The sequence below is a fragment of the Canis aureus genome, chromosome 17 (genome assembly GCF_053574225.1).
Source record: "Canis aureus isolate CA01 chromosome 17, VMU_Caureus_v.1.0, whole genome shotgun sequence".
Classification (NCBI taxonomy): domain Eukaryota; kingdom Metazoa; phylum Chordata; class Mammalia; order Carnivora; family Canidae; genus Canis; species Canis aureus.
In genome coordinates this window covers 27,912,697-27,930,398 of record NC_135627.1, presented here as the reverse complement: position 1 = coordinate 27,930,398, position 17,702 = coordinate 27,912,697, and the positions used below count along the sequence as shown (strand labels likewise).

General features: G+C 36.3%; 1 long non-coding RNA gene and 1 pseudogene across 1 annotated transcript in view; one reads left to right on the top strand and one right to left on the bottom strand.

The window, feature by feature from the left end:
• The window catches only part of LOC144287486 (uncharacterized), a 104,254-nt gene that overhangs the window by 66,191 nt on the left and 20,361 nt on the right, over positions 1–17,702 (top strand). The gene's annotated exons all lie outside the window — the stretch shown is intronic.
• On the bottom strand, positions 16,408–16,916 carry LOC144287485 (small ribosomal subunit protein eS19 pseudogene; annotated as a pseudogene).

Here is a 17,702-nt window from a genome sequence, read left to right as displayed (position 1 = left end):
TTCTTTTGGATCCTGTGACTTCACAGTGTCTGGTAATGTTTAGATTCCTCCCTAGTCAGCTCTATTGCTACTTCTCCACTGAAACAATTTTTATGACTTACAACCATTTTATTGCAAGTGTCAGAAAACCAGCTCGGACTAGCTTAAGCATTTGGAGGAATTTGTTAAAATCACTGGGGTGTCTCAGAGAATAAAAACATGGGAAAAGGATAGGTCTGCAGTAACACCTGGAACCAGGGGATTACATTCCATCTCTCTTCACTGTGCATTTATTATCTTCTTTGTGAATCCATTAAAAGTTTTTTTTTTGGTGCAGATCACATCTTTTCTATATGGTAGGAAACATATGGGAAAGACAATGAAGGGACAGTAGGGCATGGCGTTCTGGGTTCTGTCGTAAAACCCAGATTACTAGAAATACACTGACCTTTATGGCTCAGTTTCAGAAATTCTAGGTGGAGAGTCTAACTGGTTAGACTTGAGTCTGGTGCCCAAATCTGGGCTAATCAGCTGTGGCCAAGGAGGCATATTTGTGATAGAATAGTGAGACAGTTCCAGTGGGAACTATATAGACGAAGCAGAGCAGACAGGAAAGTTACTGGATCTACGATGGTGATGGACAAATGCTGTCGTAGACATGATTCATCAACCCCTTCTACTTTCCTTAAGTTGTAACCTCAAAATCTTGTCATTTGTGACAACATGAATGGATCTAGAGAGTATGATGCTAAATGAAATAAATCAGATAGAGAAAGACAGTATCATACAATTTCACTTATATGTGGAATCCAAAAACAAAACAGATGAATAAACAAACAGACAAATAAGAAGTAGAAACAGACCCTAAATACAGAGAATAAACTGATGATTCCCAGAGGGGATGGGGTTGGTCAAATGGGTGAAGGGAGTGGGAGATTTAGGTTTCTAGTTATGGAATAAGTAAATCATGAGAATAATAATTCTCATAATAAAATTCCCTATTTCATAGGGAATAAAGTCAATAGTATTATAATAGTATTTCATGAAGACAAATGGTAGCTACACTTGTGAGCATAGAATAACATATATAGACTGGTTGAATCACTGTTTTATATACCTAAAACTAATGTAACATTGAGTGTCAGCTATTCTTCAATAAAAGCAAGTAAACAAATTATTGTAACCTCAAAATCCTTAAAAAATGACCTTGCTTTCTATTTTATGAAATTAATATGAGCATGAACCTAAAACTTCATTTTTTTTCCTTCTAACCACCCCCATTTTGCTAATAAAATAGTTGTACTTCATATTTTTGCTCTGTCACGTTGTCCTTAAAGTGGTCCCCACAACTCTTAACCTTCAACCCACATACTACTGCTTAATGAAACTTCCAAATCAGTAGTTTTTTCCATAATGCTTTCTTGGGATATTTATTCCAATAAAATAAGTAAAAAAAAAAAAAAAACAAAACACACAAAAAAACCCCCTCCAATCCTATTTAGTTCAGCATTCAGGGCTCTCTAGTCCATAATATGCTGCAATCTACTTCCCAGATTTACCTCTTATTACTCCCCTATAAATATAAATATATATATTTATACTTTGATGCTATTATGCTTTCTTTTTTTTAAAAAAACTCCAAGTTTTCATATTTCAGAGCCTTTCTCTTTTTTGTTGCCAATATCTGAAGTTCTGTTTTTGCATTTTGAAACTTGAGTTACCTTTCAAGAGTAACCATCTCCTCTGAAATGTGTTTCTTCTTCACTGTACTGAAATAATGCCATTCTTTTACAAAGACCATGGTCCTTTGGACTCTGCTTATGTTGTGGTCACTGCGGTACCTGAGATAGCCTGGTCAGTAATCTAAAATTTTAACTCAGACATTACACAGAACTATCTTTCTTTGTGTTAAAAAGTTAGGCTTATTTAGGATAGGCCTGCATAGACTTTATGTGATCCAATGAGATATAAATACCTTTGCAAGTTTTCTTCAGTAGAGTTACTTGAATACAATCTTTGCCACAAATAGAGACTTTACTGAAGATTACATATGGGCTTCAGTTGAGGGGTTTACATAAAAAAAAACCCCACACAGCTTTTATGGACACCAGAATTTTGACACAATTTTTAGGTAATGCACACACAAGCAGTATATTCTCCACATTCCATCCTGTACACTCTCTTCTGCTCCTTTAGTTATTTCAGAGAGCAAGATATCAACATCCTTCATATCTTCCACTTCCTTCTTGAGTAAATTCTCTCCTCTGAAGCCTTGTCATGGGCCAACATCCTTTGTATGCATTTTACTGAATTTTAGGCAGGAGCTGGGTCTTTATCATCCTTGAATCTCCAGCAGTATCAGTAAACATGCCTTCTGGATACTTGAATGTCTAGGTGGCATTGAGTGACTTAGATGCCAAATGTCCCATCAATTCAACATATAGAAGCCAGGGAGGTTCAGAAATAAAACTCGAATTATGGAACATATATCAAACTTACAGCACTGTCCCTTTTTTTTTTATTGTTTAAGATTTATTTATTTATTTTAGAGAGAGAACAAGCAAGCAAGTGAGTGTGGGGGAGGGGAGCAGAGGGAGAAGGAAAGAGAATCCTAAGCAAACTCCCTGCTGAGCATGGGACCCCACGAGGGGGCTCAATCCCACAGCCCTGAGATCATGACATGAGGTGAACTCAAGAGTCAGCTGCTAACCAATTTAACCACCCAGGTGCCCCTCAGTTCTGCCTTTTAAACTTCTAAAGATTCTAGCAATTATAAATGTGTCTTTCTATGAATTTACACAATGTGTAGGGTAGGGAGAAAGAGAAGGGAACTAAATATGTGATATAAATTAAATTAATAGCTTGCATGGGGAAATATATTGGGGAGAACATTCACATTCATAATTTTTTTAGCTCTGTTGCTGGTTTCACTCACCTATAGGAAGTGTCTTCACTGCGAGATATTTTCCTGACAACTTAAATAGTCTTCCAGTTCTTGGAATGATTTTAATGAGTTCTCTCATTTTCTCCAATATAAGAAGAATTAATTCTTTATGATGTTAGAATTAGCAATTTTTTTCAATGGTTTGGATTACAAAACTCATCTATGTCCTAATTAAGAACATTGTTCTCTTGTGGCTGAATTAATTTTTGCATGAATCTGGCTTTCAGAATGGTCTTTGGAGGTAATCTTAAGTTTCCAGTAATTTCATATTATTTATAGCTTACCTGTGAAAAACTGCTTTAAAAATAAAATTACTTAAAAGGATAGAAGCTTTGAAATATCAATCTAAAACAATGAATGTGGAATTTTCTCTTTTACCACTCCAAATTTTAGTAGGTTACATGAGATAGGTTGTTGAAGCATATTTTGGTAGATATTATCCCCTTGAATATAACAGATATGCATATTTTATTAGTTAGGTTTGGATTGAAGAAACAAAGCCACTAGGAATAACAAAGACTAGGGGGTTTATCATAGGGATTTGACCTTACACATTTGTAGGAACTAGTTAAACAGTTTACATAAGCTGTTTTTCTACACTGGCTGCTGAGCCTGAGGTCAGCAGGGCAGGGCACTGGGGAGGAAAGATGGTGAAGTTGGCAAGTGACAGGACAAATTTGTGCCCATGAGGGAAGTTGGAACCCATATAGGCCTCTTGCTATAGCCAAGCATCAACATCAACACAGCTGGTGACTTGAGTGTGGGGCTGGTGCCCTTCACCATGGATCCTAACTCAGGGAACTGGCCCAAAAGTCAGAGAAACTGGAGGAAACCCGGTCCATGTTGGAAGAGCAAGTGCTCCTGCTGCCATAGGAGCTGTACACACCACTAGGATTGGGGGAAGCTGAAGGAGGAGAGCCGATGGTTGCTGGAATTGCTGCAGGCTGGCTGAGGTCCACTTGGACCGGGTGAGCCAGCAGAGCTGAAACAATGTACCACCGTCGCACCAGCACCCTATGGCTTGCAAGGGCCTTTGCAGTGTAAAAGGATACGGCTGCTGTTTCTTTCCACCTTTCAGCTCTCACCCTAAATTGCTCTTGTGGTTCACAGAAACTCAGAACTTGGAAAGGAATTCTGAAAATTATAGTTTCAACATAGACGAGCTGACACAGTACAAATCAACTCTCATACATTAAAAACAAAACATGAAATAAAAATCCAAACAATCCATCTTTTCCTTGGAACAAAGATTTAATAATATCTTTTGGTCAACATTATATTTTCATCAGAGCTTCACTGCCTGCATCAGATAACATCTTCGGAAGTCTCATCCAGGTCACCTTTCCTCCAGACACACTGGATAAGATCTTAATTACCGTGGATATTAAGAGAAGATAATAAGATAATAAGGGATGCAACAGCCATATGATGTGGTAATGTCAGTCTGGCCCTGGAAGCCTGAAGAAAGATATTGGGTAATAAGGACTTGGAGACTTGAATGTTTAACTTCTCATTCCTAGTGACCTGATGTGTATGTTTATATGATGGTAAAGATCTTATGTTCCAGTTCAAACCTCTTCAGAGAGTACTGGAAGACTATTTAAGTTATCAGGGTAGTCTGATAATGAACCAGGGCTGCCTACTAACCATTAGTGAAAAGTGCAAGGATACGTGTATCTCACAGGGCAATAAACAAAGAGAACTTTGTGGGAGTGTAAGAGCAGCATACAAACTGCCCAAGGCTTTGAAAGCAATTTACTGAGAAAGCTTTTACAGTGGCCCACTTTGGAGCCATTGATAATTAACCAAACAAATAATTCAAAGTAGGTCCAACTGGTTTCAGCAAATTTCCTTAGGGAGTTGTAATACTTTAAATTCCATATTATGATTCTGTTGGATCAGTGTCTTCAACTGCAGCATGTAAACACACAGAGCTTGATTCATGATCATATGGGTAATAACTTAAGATCAATATTTTAAATGACGTAATAGAAAAGTGGCAAGGAATCTCTTATAGGTAATAAACGGCAATTGAACCTTAGTTGTGGGCATATGGGGTCATTATGAACTCTGCCAAGCCTATAGATTTATGCTTACACAAATTATTGAGTGATAAAACAGATAACATTTCCTCATAACAGCAATGTAGTTTCATAACTTATTAAATACTATAGATTTATTCATGTATGACACCAGGAAACCAAACATATTATTCTCACCACTTATTCATATGGGGTCTGAGGTTAGCAGTTGATGTCTCTGCCTGACAGGAAATCTCTGTGTTTTTCTCCATCTTGATACAGAGAGAGAAAGTTGTCTTGCTCACACTGTGTGGCATTCGGGAAGAAGTTTGGCCTTGAGAGCCAGGAAAACCTCTTCTCTAGTTTCTACCTCTATATAATGGGGAAGGAGGCACCATTGTTTCTCTTCTACAGTGTTACTCAGAAGGTCACTGAACATCGTAGAAGGCAAGTGGGTTGTAGACAGCAAAGTCCCATGAAAATCATAGTTAATTTCTAATTTGCATCTCAGGTCTGCGGTACCTTGAGGGCTAGTGACAAAGGACAACCATTCATGTAGAAGAGATGTCTCTAAATTGAGACATCTCTGTTTTATTTGTGAAACATTCTCACTTTCTGCCATAAACATACCCTTCTGTTTGATGCTCACTGAAAATGCACATAATTTGATCTTTTTCATAGCTTGACAGTCTTTTCTTTTTTGATGAGCTGAAAAATATTGGAAGTAGCATCATATTCTCTTTTTCCATCTTCTTCAGTATCCTGACTGCTCATGTATAGCAGAAACCTTGATTGCAGGTTACATGCTACCCATTTCTAGAATTGATTCGAAAACTGTTTTGGGGCACGGGGTTGTCTTTTCAGGAGATATAACCACCCTTTTAATTCCTTTTCTTCCACTCATTCACAGCCATTCAGTCCCCTTATTCTTTGGTCTTTCAGCAAACTTCTGCCAACACTACCTTTTTTTTTTTTTTTTTTATCTTGTCTGGATCATTGTATTACTTGATTTTCCAACATTCCTGTTCAGCTAATATGAAATCTTGAGTTATTTTACCTCTTTGCTTTCTTTGTTCCTACTCCAGGGCCTTGGAGATTGTTAGAGAAAATCATGTGCCCTGAATCCATGCATACCCTTGCAAATGTCCTGTCTGGACTTAGCTGGAACTCCCCTAACCACAGGCAAAATGAATGTAGCAGCCAAATAACTGTGTTTACAAAATGCATTCTCCTGAATCAAGCCTCTACTGCCCACAGGCTTTGTTCTCTTCTGTACTGCTCAGACTATGACCCTTTGCCTCCTCATTCCATCTGTGTTTGCCCTATTTCCAATTTTGGCATCTCTGCTTATTTTTACCAGCGCCATCTGCTAGCTTCAAGCTGATCTCCATGAGTTGTTATGTTTAAACTGATTATCCAATATTTTGAATACCCTAGCTTGGCCCCAGGACTATATTTTATGAACTTGCCCCATGGATAGTCTCAAAAATTTAGTGTCTTCAAGATCTGTCCTTTCCTGAGAGGATCAACAGTTGGAAATTGGTTTCCAACCCTAATTGAACCCATATTCTCCTTGGCAATACTTTTCCTCCCTATTCTAATCAACTTTTTTTTTTTTTTTTCAAAGCAGATACTGCAAATCCTACCCTTTCCTCAAACTGGGTTGCTCTTGGCCCTTCACTTTTAATCAGTGATTTTGTCTTTTACTTCCTAGGGAAAGTTGAAGTCATGAAAGTACACACTCCTGTCATCCAGCCCCTCCTCCCATAACTCTTATATCCTCACCAATCCAACTATTCTTTTTCAAATCTCAGAGGCAGAAATTTTCATTCTCTCATTGAAGGGTGCCCTTCTCTTTTATCCTGACTGTCATTTTGAAGCCTTATTTTCAGCCCATAAGCATGGTGAACTCTTTCCTATTGATTATAGTACACACACATTTAACTACCTTTAAGCCTGTTATTCTCATTCTATTTTTAAATTTTCTTTTACTCCCTCAATTTTTATAGCTTCCCTTAATGCAGCTTCACCTGTATACTTACCTTCTCCAAGATGTACTTATTTTGCTTATATCATTTTTCTTTTGCTCATGATTGCATTAATCTAGTGGTATTTATTGAGCTCTTGTTATACATCAGCCTGACTCCATATGCGGCTACATCCAGTTCTCCTTCACTAGCTCCCCAGTGCTCCTTAAAGTCCAAACTTCCTGCTTAGCATGGCTTGTGAGGCTTCTCATGTTCTGGAACTCAACCTCCAGCCTAGTGTCATCTCTGAACATTGTACACCTTGAACTCTGTACACCAGACAAAATGACTACTTTCACTAATTGTGCTGTGCTATCTCTTATTGTTGGTCTCCACACATGCTGTTTTCTCTGCCCAGAACACTCAACTATCTTTCTCTCTTTTTGCCTTGTATATATTTTCAGAACTTAGCTGACATGCATCCACCCTCAGGAAGCCTTTCTGTCCCTTCTCCAGCTGATCTGGTACTCCACCTCTGTAGTCTCTCAGCACATGGAGTTTCATTTCTATATCTTATTACTTACTCTTTTATTAGCTTGTTTACTAGCTTGTCTTCACAAGACCATAAACCCCAGGTGGGAAGCAACTTCTTTATTGCTTACTGTTTTATCTTCAGAATGTGGCAAAGCCTTTACTCTTAGGCATGCAATAAAAGTATGTTGTTGAATGGATGAATAAAGAAATGAATGAATGAGTCCTTGAAAAAAATCAAACTGCTGAATGAGAATATCGCTTTTGCACAAAATGTTATGGAAAGTTGGGGTGCCTGGGTGGCTCAGTTGGTTGAGCATCTGACTCTTGATTTCACTTCAGGCCATGATCTCAGGGTTGTGGGAATGAGCCTGGGGTCAGTGCAGAGTCTGCTTGAGATTCTCTCTGGCTCCCTCTGCCTCTCCCCCCATTCATGCTCTTTCTCTATCTAAATAAGTGAGATCTTTTTTTTTTTAAAAAAGAATATTATGGAAAGTTTAAAAATTACACATGTGAGATTTTAAAGAACAAAGCTATTTCCCTGAAGTAAACATTTATGGGAGGATTGGCTTTAAGGAATTTTGTGAAATAGTAATATATTGACAGACTTCCTCTTCCATCTGCTCATAAGTCCCTTTAATTCTGGCATTTTACAGCCCAGAGTCTCAGATTCCTCATGGTGTCATTGATGGTCTAGTTTCCTGAGTAACTCCATCCAGATTTTCCCAGGTGTGACCTCCCCAAATCCCTCTCTGCCATCAAAATCTGCTGTCCACTTTCCTTTAGCCTTTTCATAAGGCTACTTGCCCGATCTCATTCAGACTAGCGTAAGTGTTTGATAATGGCTTCATGTACAGTGCCTCATGGAGAACAGTATTTTAATAAATTCCCTAAAGTTCTTTAATCCCATTATTATTATTATTATTATTATTATTATTATTACTTGATATCAACATAAAGATTCTATGGCAGACCGTGGAAGAGACAGATTCTTGGTTTGTAGGGGTTTTTTTTGTTTGTTTGTTTAATGTCTTCTTAAATCACACTGTGGAGGCAGCCCCTTAATTTGCCCACAGGTTAGCTTCTTCCTGAGAAGACTGGGGGAAATGAATTGAAGAAGAGGTATAGCAGAAAAAATCATCATGTTAATGAATTCTTTTTTGTTGTTGTTGTCTCATTTCCCCCTCACTTTCCCTAATTTTCCTCAAATTTTATTTTCATTTTGTAACATTTATTTCCTAAATAATCTACCTTCATGACTACTTAGATGTATTATAAAGTGTACTTGCCTTCTTAGTAAGGATTCTTCATGAGGCTTCATAGAAACCCTCCACTTCTCCTTATTTTTCTTATAAATAACAGGTCTCTAATATATTTTCTTTTTTAAAAATATAGGAACAAAATTGCTGTAAACAAATATAAGTGATCAAAAGGTGATTTGTAGAGAAATAAAATGCAGGAAGCATCAGCCAATGGCCCATTTATTTTAGTTGTCAACATTATAGCAACATTTAAGGCCAAAAAAATGTGGATTAAAGTACCTATTGACACCAACTATGGTTTTATTCTTGTGCAATGTGATCTCTCTTAGATGCCTTTATTCTCATTTGTAAGTCTGATGGGAATTACATTATGTATGTGAAATATGCTGGAGGAGATCTAATTGTTTCCAGTTTCAAAACTGAGGCACTGAAAGGTTAAGAAAAACTATATCAGTTTCTACTGACTAGTGGAAGCACCTCATGGTTAGAGGACATGCCTTATCACAACCTGCTTTCCTGAACACATGTATCTTTAAATAGTTAGCACTTGATAAAAGCTTGTGGGTTTGAAATGTCCCAGATTGGTTCTAGATTTCCTGACCTAGAGTTCTTTCTCTAACACTATTTTGCTGTTTAAAGAGGATATTACAAATTGGAAATGGGCTCCTTATTAAACTTGACTTACTGCCTGTAGCCTTGGGCAATACAGGATTAAACAAAGGGCTTTCTAAATAGGTACAGGGTTAGAGTGGGTAGGGCATTTTGTGTCAATCACATCAACCTGCCTTTTGCCTATGGCACTAGCCACTCCAGTTGATGATTTTTGGCTCCTCTCATTCTTAACAGAATCCATGTTGTAACCAAGGTGTGGATTATAACTAACACTGCAAATCCCCAGCCAAATTTGCACTAGCTAATGACTTTTTGTTGCCACTATGTATCAGTTTTAGCAATTAGACATAGCCAAGTTCCCTACTGCCTTTAGGGAAATATGCTTGATGTTGAAATGGAAATAAGTGGTGGTGGGGAGGATTATGGTGTACAGGGGGCACATTTTGGAAAGTGAAGCTCAAGAGGCATATATATCATTGTGTTGGTACAAAGAAATCAAGTCATCAGGAATTGCTCATAAGTAACATGGTTAGAGATGCCAACCACGTGGGCATGATGGTGTATTCATAGTGGCTATCCCACAAAACACCTAACTGCAGATGTTCATTATATTTCATTTACATGAATCCCAGAGAGATTCTCTTTTAATTCTGTGTAATTGCCCTGATTGCCTAAAGTGTACATACAAAACTGGCTTATTAATCCATTCTCTCAAAGGGGGTATTAGTCATTTGTATAACTGATGTGGCACTTTGAAATTTTCTCTCTTTATAAGTAGATGTTAAAAAGGCAACAATCAGACATTCTGTTTTTAGAATTTACATATTTATGTTTAGTTTATAGGATGGGAAAGATAGGTTTAGACAATAGTGAAGTTTTTTAACCTTTTCAGTCTAGGGAGACTTTTTGGATAAAATCACTCTCTATTTTCCAAAGTACAAATTAAACTAAACATTGGCAATAGGTTTCTAGATAAAAGCTTTTTTTTGACAGAGTTTTAAGATTATTAGTCTAGTGTGGAACTAAAATATGGAGCACACACAGTAAATTCATAATTAAAGTTAAGGTAAGAGAATTTCTATGGAACTGAGACAAAATTGATTAAATTATTTTTCACAAACCTATGTGTCATAATACAATATATAAGATAAATCTTGTCTTTAGTCTTCCAAATGAGAAAAAAGCGTTTTACACATAAGACACCATTTTAACTCCTTGCCTTAAGAACTATGTTTTTTGTTTGTTTGTTTGTTTGTTTGTTTGTTTTTACTGGTGCCATCACCACTGAAGTTTAAGTGATTTGAAATTAAAATTTCTCATAATTTTGTGCTAGTATCTTCTATTTATCCAGTTAGCTTCCATGGCCAACAAACATCCCATTATCTTGCTCAAGTAGCCACATACTCCTTGACCAGATGATTGAAATATGAGAAGAAAGTACAAATTTTGTTATATTAAGGAATCATAGTAGCTTGTCCATTTTAAGCTTCATATTTTGGAAACCAGAAATCTTTTAGAAACAGTGCAGAAAAATCTGTAAGGAAAGAAAACACAAATGCAGTGTAAAAGCTAATCAATTAGTAATTTCACTTTCTTAGGAGACAAACCAGTATCAACTGTCTAATCATTAATGTCAATAGCTCACAGGTATTCATGAAAACTGCAAAACTGGATCAAACAAATCTATGTCTATGTAGAAAAATAGATTTTCTAACACAAGGATGTTTCTTACCACTTAGCAATGTATTTAGTATAACTAGCTTTATTTTAATATCCATTTTCATTTAATTTATCAATAAAATATACTATATTTCATTTGGAATTTATACAATGTACAAAGATGTATATACTTATTCTTTCAACGCCTCTGCATGCTTTCTTTCTACTCTTTCAAAAGAATACTATTATAAAAATAAAAAAAATCCTAGCTTTCCATGAAATCTTTTGGTTTTACTAGTAACTGGTAGCAAATATGCTGACCATCAAACTAACCAAGCAGCTAAATGATAAGCCAGGGAAGAGTCTAGCGAGCAGAAATGTTAAAAGGAACCAAAAGAAGTCTGAGGAAGTGACACCACTTTTTGATTCAATCAAGAGGAGATCGCACATGTAACTCTGATGCTGTCAGACTCTTCCAGGAAGCTGTAAGGATAAGGACAGGAGAGGCAATTAAACTGAGCAGGTAAATGGCAGTAGTGGTTAGGTGAACTTTAACAACAAAACAGTGTAGAGGCACCTGGGTGGCTCAGTCAGTTAGGCATCTGACTCTTGATTTTACTCAGGTCATAATCTTGGGGTCATGGGATCAGCCCCACACCAGGGGTGTGGAGCCGCTTTAGCTTCTTTCTCTCCCTCTTCCTCTCCTCTGTCCCTGCCGCCCCTCCCTATTTCTCTAAGAATGAATGAATGAATGAATGAATGAATAAAAAAATAAATAAATATAAAAACAAAATGCAGTAGAGCTTTGACTCAATTGCAACAAAAATGAGCTTATTTCATTTACACTTAATAGGATCAGAATTGAAGGAGAAAAGGTGCAAAAGGAAACTACTACCCACTGTGGATCTGTTAATTTCTCAACTGTGCTTTGGAGCTCTGGCTATATACATACCAATCTTCTGAGTTTATCCTCAATCTGTTGATATACATTGCCTGGATGGCATGGCCAGTTAATGGCCTCCATTAACGGCATTCTGCCCATGCTAATGCCAACTTTATTCTCAAAACAACGAAAAATTCCTGCACTTGGTTTCTAGACATAAGTATATTATTTAATGTGAGTTGTTATAACAGTGCCTGCAGTTCTATTCTCATACCTACATAATTTACATTTAAATAGGCAAAGTGGCCACCCAGGGACGCCTGGCACAGGGACAATGCCACCTGCATGAAGAAAAACACAGTGTTTTATAAGACAAATACATCAGTTATTTCCAGGAATGTGTACAACATGCTACACTAAGTAAAACAATATGACTCAGATTTGAAGAAAATGAGCCAGAGTGGCCATAAAGGTAAAAGTAAAGGAAGTTTCCTAGCAAGAAGATAGATTTATATTTGAAAAGCTTACATAAAATAATAAAAATGTAGTTTTTTTTCCAAATTTCCGTGATACTCTCTTCCAAATTTCAAAGTCAGATGAGAGTGAAAGACTTGGAAAAAAAAAATCTAAGTGAATGGCCAGTTCTTGTTTTCAAAACCATTAGATTGCTTAATATTGTGGATCTACAACTATAACACTTGTTTGAAATAACATTCATTTTAATATAAAATATTTGGAAAATATTACAAAAGTCCAAAGAAATACATATGCACAAAGAAATAAGGAGTAACCTCTTGATGATTTTGTTGTGTACATATCTTTTTCATCATTTCACTTATCCTTTTCATAAATGTTTGTGCAATAAAATTGCATAATAAAATAAATCAGAATATTTGGGAGAAAATAAAAAGAGATTTTGGGGGCAGAGACTTCCCTTTATTTTGGGAGATAGTTTTCTAAATACTGGGTAGTCGTGGAGTATCTCTTATTGGATGTTCATAATTGAATGGATTCCTTGGAAGGAATATACTCCTTTGAAAGTCCTTCCACTCTATCTTTTGTTCAACATGTGGACTCCACAGATAATGTTTCTTGGCTACTGCATTTTCTTTTTTTTTTTTTTTTTGGCTACTGCATTTTCAAACCCAAACTCATGTCACCTTGTTTGTGGCTTGAGCTAAATTGCAGATACTCTGTTCTTTGTTTCTGCCCAAGTTTAGAATATTAGGAGATGTTGCTAGAAGGGGGAAATGCTTACTTTTCCAAAAATTTAAGCAATTTTCTCTATCTATATTATATTTTTTTCTGTCATAGTTCCCCAAATAATCATGGTACTAAAAGCATAAAATTTGATATTATTTTTGAAGCTGTACTGCTTAATACTCTGGTAACTTGTTTTTTAAAAAACTTTTATATATCTTCAAATAAATTGATTATACATTTAGTAGATATACCAGAAAAAAATCTATGCTTTTAAGTGAATCGACTTTGCCCTTAACCTTATGATTAATCTTCTTAAATTGTTTAGATTTAAGTATGCAGAAACATGATGGGTAAGACCTGAAACCACTGGAAAAATTTAATTTGATAATTGATACTGCCTACTTAATATCTTACATATACTAGCAGCAAGACATCATCTAGAAAGCTAGTGTAGAAGTCCAGACGAGATGATAGTATATTAGATCGAGGTGGTAGAGTGGAGAAAGTGAGGCTTGTTAAGACTTGGGATATATTTTGATAGTTGTATTTGATAAGTATGCTAGACTGGGTAACGAATAGATTCCAAATGTATAATGACTTCAAACAAAGCAGAAATTTATTTCTGATTTATAGAAGAGTCTGGGGACATAAAATCCACATAGGTTAATAAGAATACAAAAGTTGAGTGGAGTAAATGAAATTATAGAGTGATTGTAAGGTTCTTATATTGTTTGTGAAGTATTGAGATTGTTTGTGGGTGGATTGAAAACTGAGAGCTGTATATTATAATCTCCAGGAGTTAAATATCAAAATATATTTTGATAATATATCAAAATAAAAGATAAAATGAAATACTAAGGTAAAAAGAAATACTTGATTCATAGAAAAGACATAAGGAAAGTAAAAGCAGAGGAACAAAGAACAAATGAGCTATATTGAAAAAAAATACAGAATTAAACCAATATAGAACAATGATTATATTAAATAGAATAGAAATAAGTTTCAAATAAAAGCAGAGATTGTCAAAATGGATTAAAAAAAATGAGACCTAACTGCAGCTGTTTAGAAGTATAGACTCTGATAGTTGAAAGTAAAAGGCTGAAAAATACATACTGCAAGGAAGATAGCTAGTATGATTGTAGTATTATCAAGAAAAAGTGACTTCAAGCATAAAATTATTGTAAGAAACATTTAACACTGATAAAATGGTTGTTCAAAAAGTTGTAATAACTCTAAGCATGTATGGATCTAATAACACAGCTTCAAAATACATGAAGCAAACATTGGCAGAACTAAATGAGAAAGCGAGCAAGCCATGATCATAGATGGAGATTTCAGGAACCTTCTTTTAGCAATCAACAGAATGCCAGAAAAAAAATCTTAGTAAGGATATAAAATATTTGAATAACACTATTAACCACCTTCACCTAATTGACATTTATTAAACCTTCTAAATGATTGTAAAATACACATTGTTTTCAGACACCCATGGGACATTTACCTAATTAGACCATGTGCCAGACATAAAATAATTCTCAATAAGAATCATCAAAGTATTGAAATCATATAGAGTATGTTCTCTGAGCACAGTATCATTAAACTAGAAATCAGTAACAATACTGTATCTAAAACCCTCTAATTATTTGGAAATTAACACTTTTCTAGGTAACTCATGCATCAAGGAAGAAATTTTGAAAAAATTTAGAAAATCTTATAAATTAAATGAAACCAGTAGCACTGTATATAAAAATTTATATGATGCATCTAAGCCAGGGTTTAGAGAAAAATTTATAGCTTGAATAAATTGGCATTTCTTACAGTGGAAATCTGCTAGAGATGATTTTCTGAGTTATGTTTTTCTAAAACATTTTTGTGCACTTTTATTTGTTTCTACTAATATTTCATCTGCATTTAGGAGTAGAAGTTGATGTTTAATTTTTAGTTTTAGTACTCTGAAGATGTTATTTCATTGTCCGTTGGCCTCTATTAATGCTAATGAGAAATTAGACATCATTTGTATTTTTCTCCTTTATTTCTTATATATCTATCGCTATGGCTATGGCTTCTTTTAAGGTTTTTTCCTTTAATCTTTGCTTTTTAGGAGCTTGATTGAATCTGATTGGTTTTATTGTATTTATTCTGCATGAGTTTCTTTTTTTTTTTTTAGTTTCTGTGTCTTTTGTATCAATTTTAGAAAGTTCTTAGATATTTTCTTTTCAAATATTTCTTCTATTGTTTTTTTCTCTAGTCATTTGAAAACTGTAATTGTATGTATATTAGATCATTTGAAAGTGTCCCACAGATCTTTCTTGTTCTGTTGTAGTTTCTGTAGCTTAACAAAGGGCAGAGATCTGAAACATGAACTTGGGTGGCGGTTAATCATCGCTTCACAAAGATAAGAGCTAAAGGGTTCTTCTAATATGAAATGTACAAGAAAGAAGTAAAGGTGCTTGAACAGCTCAGTGAACGGTGGTGCCTTTTATTGAGATGTGGAAGATAGGAGAAACATGTTGAAGATTGGGGAAGATAACTGATAGTTTGCTTATAAACATGTTAGGTTTGAAAACCTAAAAGAAATGGAAGAGATGGCAAGCAGGCAGTTGTATACCTGAAGCTCTCAGTTTAGGGCTTATCAGGATATACATAATATTCAAATTTATGACAATTAATGCAAATACTTAGGAAGGATGTTATAGAAAGAAAAGATGTTGGAAGACTGCTCCATGAGGCCTGTTGATGTTTAGAAGTTGGAAGAGAAGGTGGATCTTTCATAGGAGACTGAGAAGCAGGAGGGAAACTAGGAGACAGTTGTGTCCTGGAAGCCACAGAAGGAAGATGTTTCAAAATTTGTGTGATCAAACGTGTAAGATGCTGTTGAGGGGTTGAAAGGTAAGACAGGAGTACTGACTAATGTTTTTGTCAATGTAGAGGTCATTGCTGACCTTTATAAGAACATTTTCAATGGAGCGGTGAGGATGCATGACTAGTTGGTCCAGGGTCTGAGAGAGAACAGGAGGAAAGAAAGTGGAAATGCCAAGTATAGATCAATTCTTTTGGCTGTTATATTAGTTTTCTACTGCTGCTATAACAAATTACCACAAATTTAGTGGCTTAGAAAATACAAATTTATTGTCTTGCCATTCGGAACTCAGAAATCTCACTAGATTAATATCAAAGCTTCAGCAAGGCTACATTCCTTCAGGAGGATGTAGGGGAGAATCTGTTCATTGCCTTTCCAGCATCTAGTGGCTACCTCAGCTCATGGCCCTCTTTCATCTTCAAAGCCGCAAATGCATTGGCCTCTTTGTCCAATGTCACATCTACTTTTCTGATTCTGTTCTTTTTTTTTTTTTTTTTTTTTTTTTTTTATGAATGAGGCAATTTATTAACCCAGAATTTGTTCTAATGCTTCTTGTTTGCAGTTGCCACCTGTCTGGCGATTCTGTCCAGGTCCTGCTTTCCCTGAGGTGTCAGTTTGTGGCCTCCATCTTGGTCCTTTTCCACCACTTTCAGCCCCTCTAGTGCTTGGAGGACCCTGCGGGGCCACACTCTTGGAGCTTCTGCTGAAGTGGCTGGGCATGACCCCGTTTCTCTGACATCCCCCATAGATCTTAGTAATGGAGCCGACCCCAGCGCCGCCTGGGAGGTACAGGTACATGCTGTGGAAGCAGCTCGTGTGTAGAACCAGTTCTCATCGTAGGGAGCAAGCTCTTTATGCTTGGCCAGCTTGACAATGTCCACCCATACAGGGCCCTTCAGCTTCCCAGACTTTTTGAGAAAGGCTGCCAGAGCTCTGACGAACTCCTGCTGGTTCAAGTCTTTTACAGTAACTCCAGGCATCCTGGGGCCTCCGCCCTGCCAGCCAGGGGAAAGTTGACTCTGTTCTTATTAAGACCTTTGTGACCATATTGGGCTCACCTGTGTAATCCACACTAACTTTCCCATCCTCAGAATCCTTAAATTAAATCACAGCTGAAAACCCTATTTTGCTGTATAAAGTATATTCACAGGTTTTGGGGATTAGGAAGCAGGCAGCATTTGTGTGTCATTATTTTGCCTCTTACAGAGGGAGTGTAGATGCCTTATCTACATGGAAATGTCCCAGTTTGCAGACAGTTACACTTGGCGATATATTTCTAAATGGACCTTGTCAACATTTAGAGAATGATTATGTATTAAAAATTAGGATTTTCTTAAATGAGTAGAAAGTGGTTGAGTACAGTTTTAAGGACACCCTTTTATTTTATTTTATTTTATTTTAAATATTTTATTTATTTATTCATGAGAGAGAGAGAGAGAGAGAGAGAGAGAGAGAAGAAAGGCAGAGACACAGGCAGAGGGAGAAGCAGGCTCCATGCAGGGAGCCTGAGGTGGGACTCGATCCTGGGTCTCCAGGATCATGCCCTGGGCTGAAGGCAGCGCCAAACTGCTGAGCCACCGGGGCTGCCCAAGGGCACCCTTTTAAAGTAGTTTTTCATTACTATTGGTTTAAAGCACCACTGAAATATTTTCTAAACATAGAATTTTTAGAAAGATCCATTTATCTTTAAGTGGACATATTTTAGGTATGTATTATATATCAGTATCTAGTAGAGTTGTATCCTGTTTTGGAGCAAAGTGTGATCTGAACAAACAACTTTT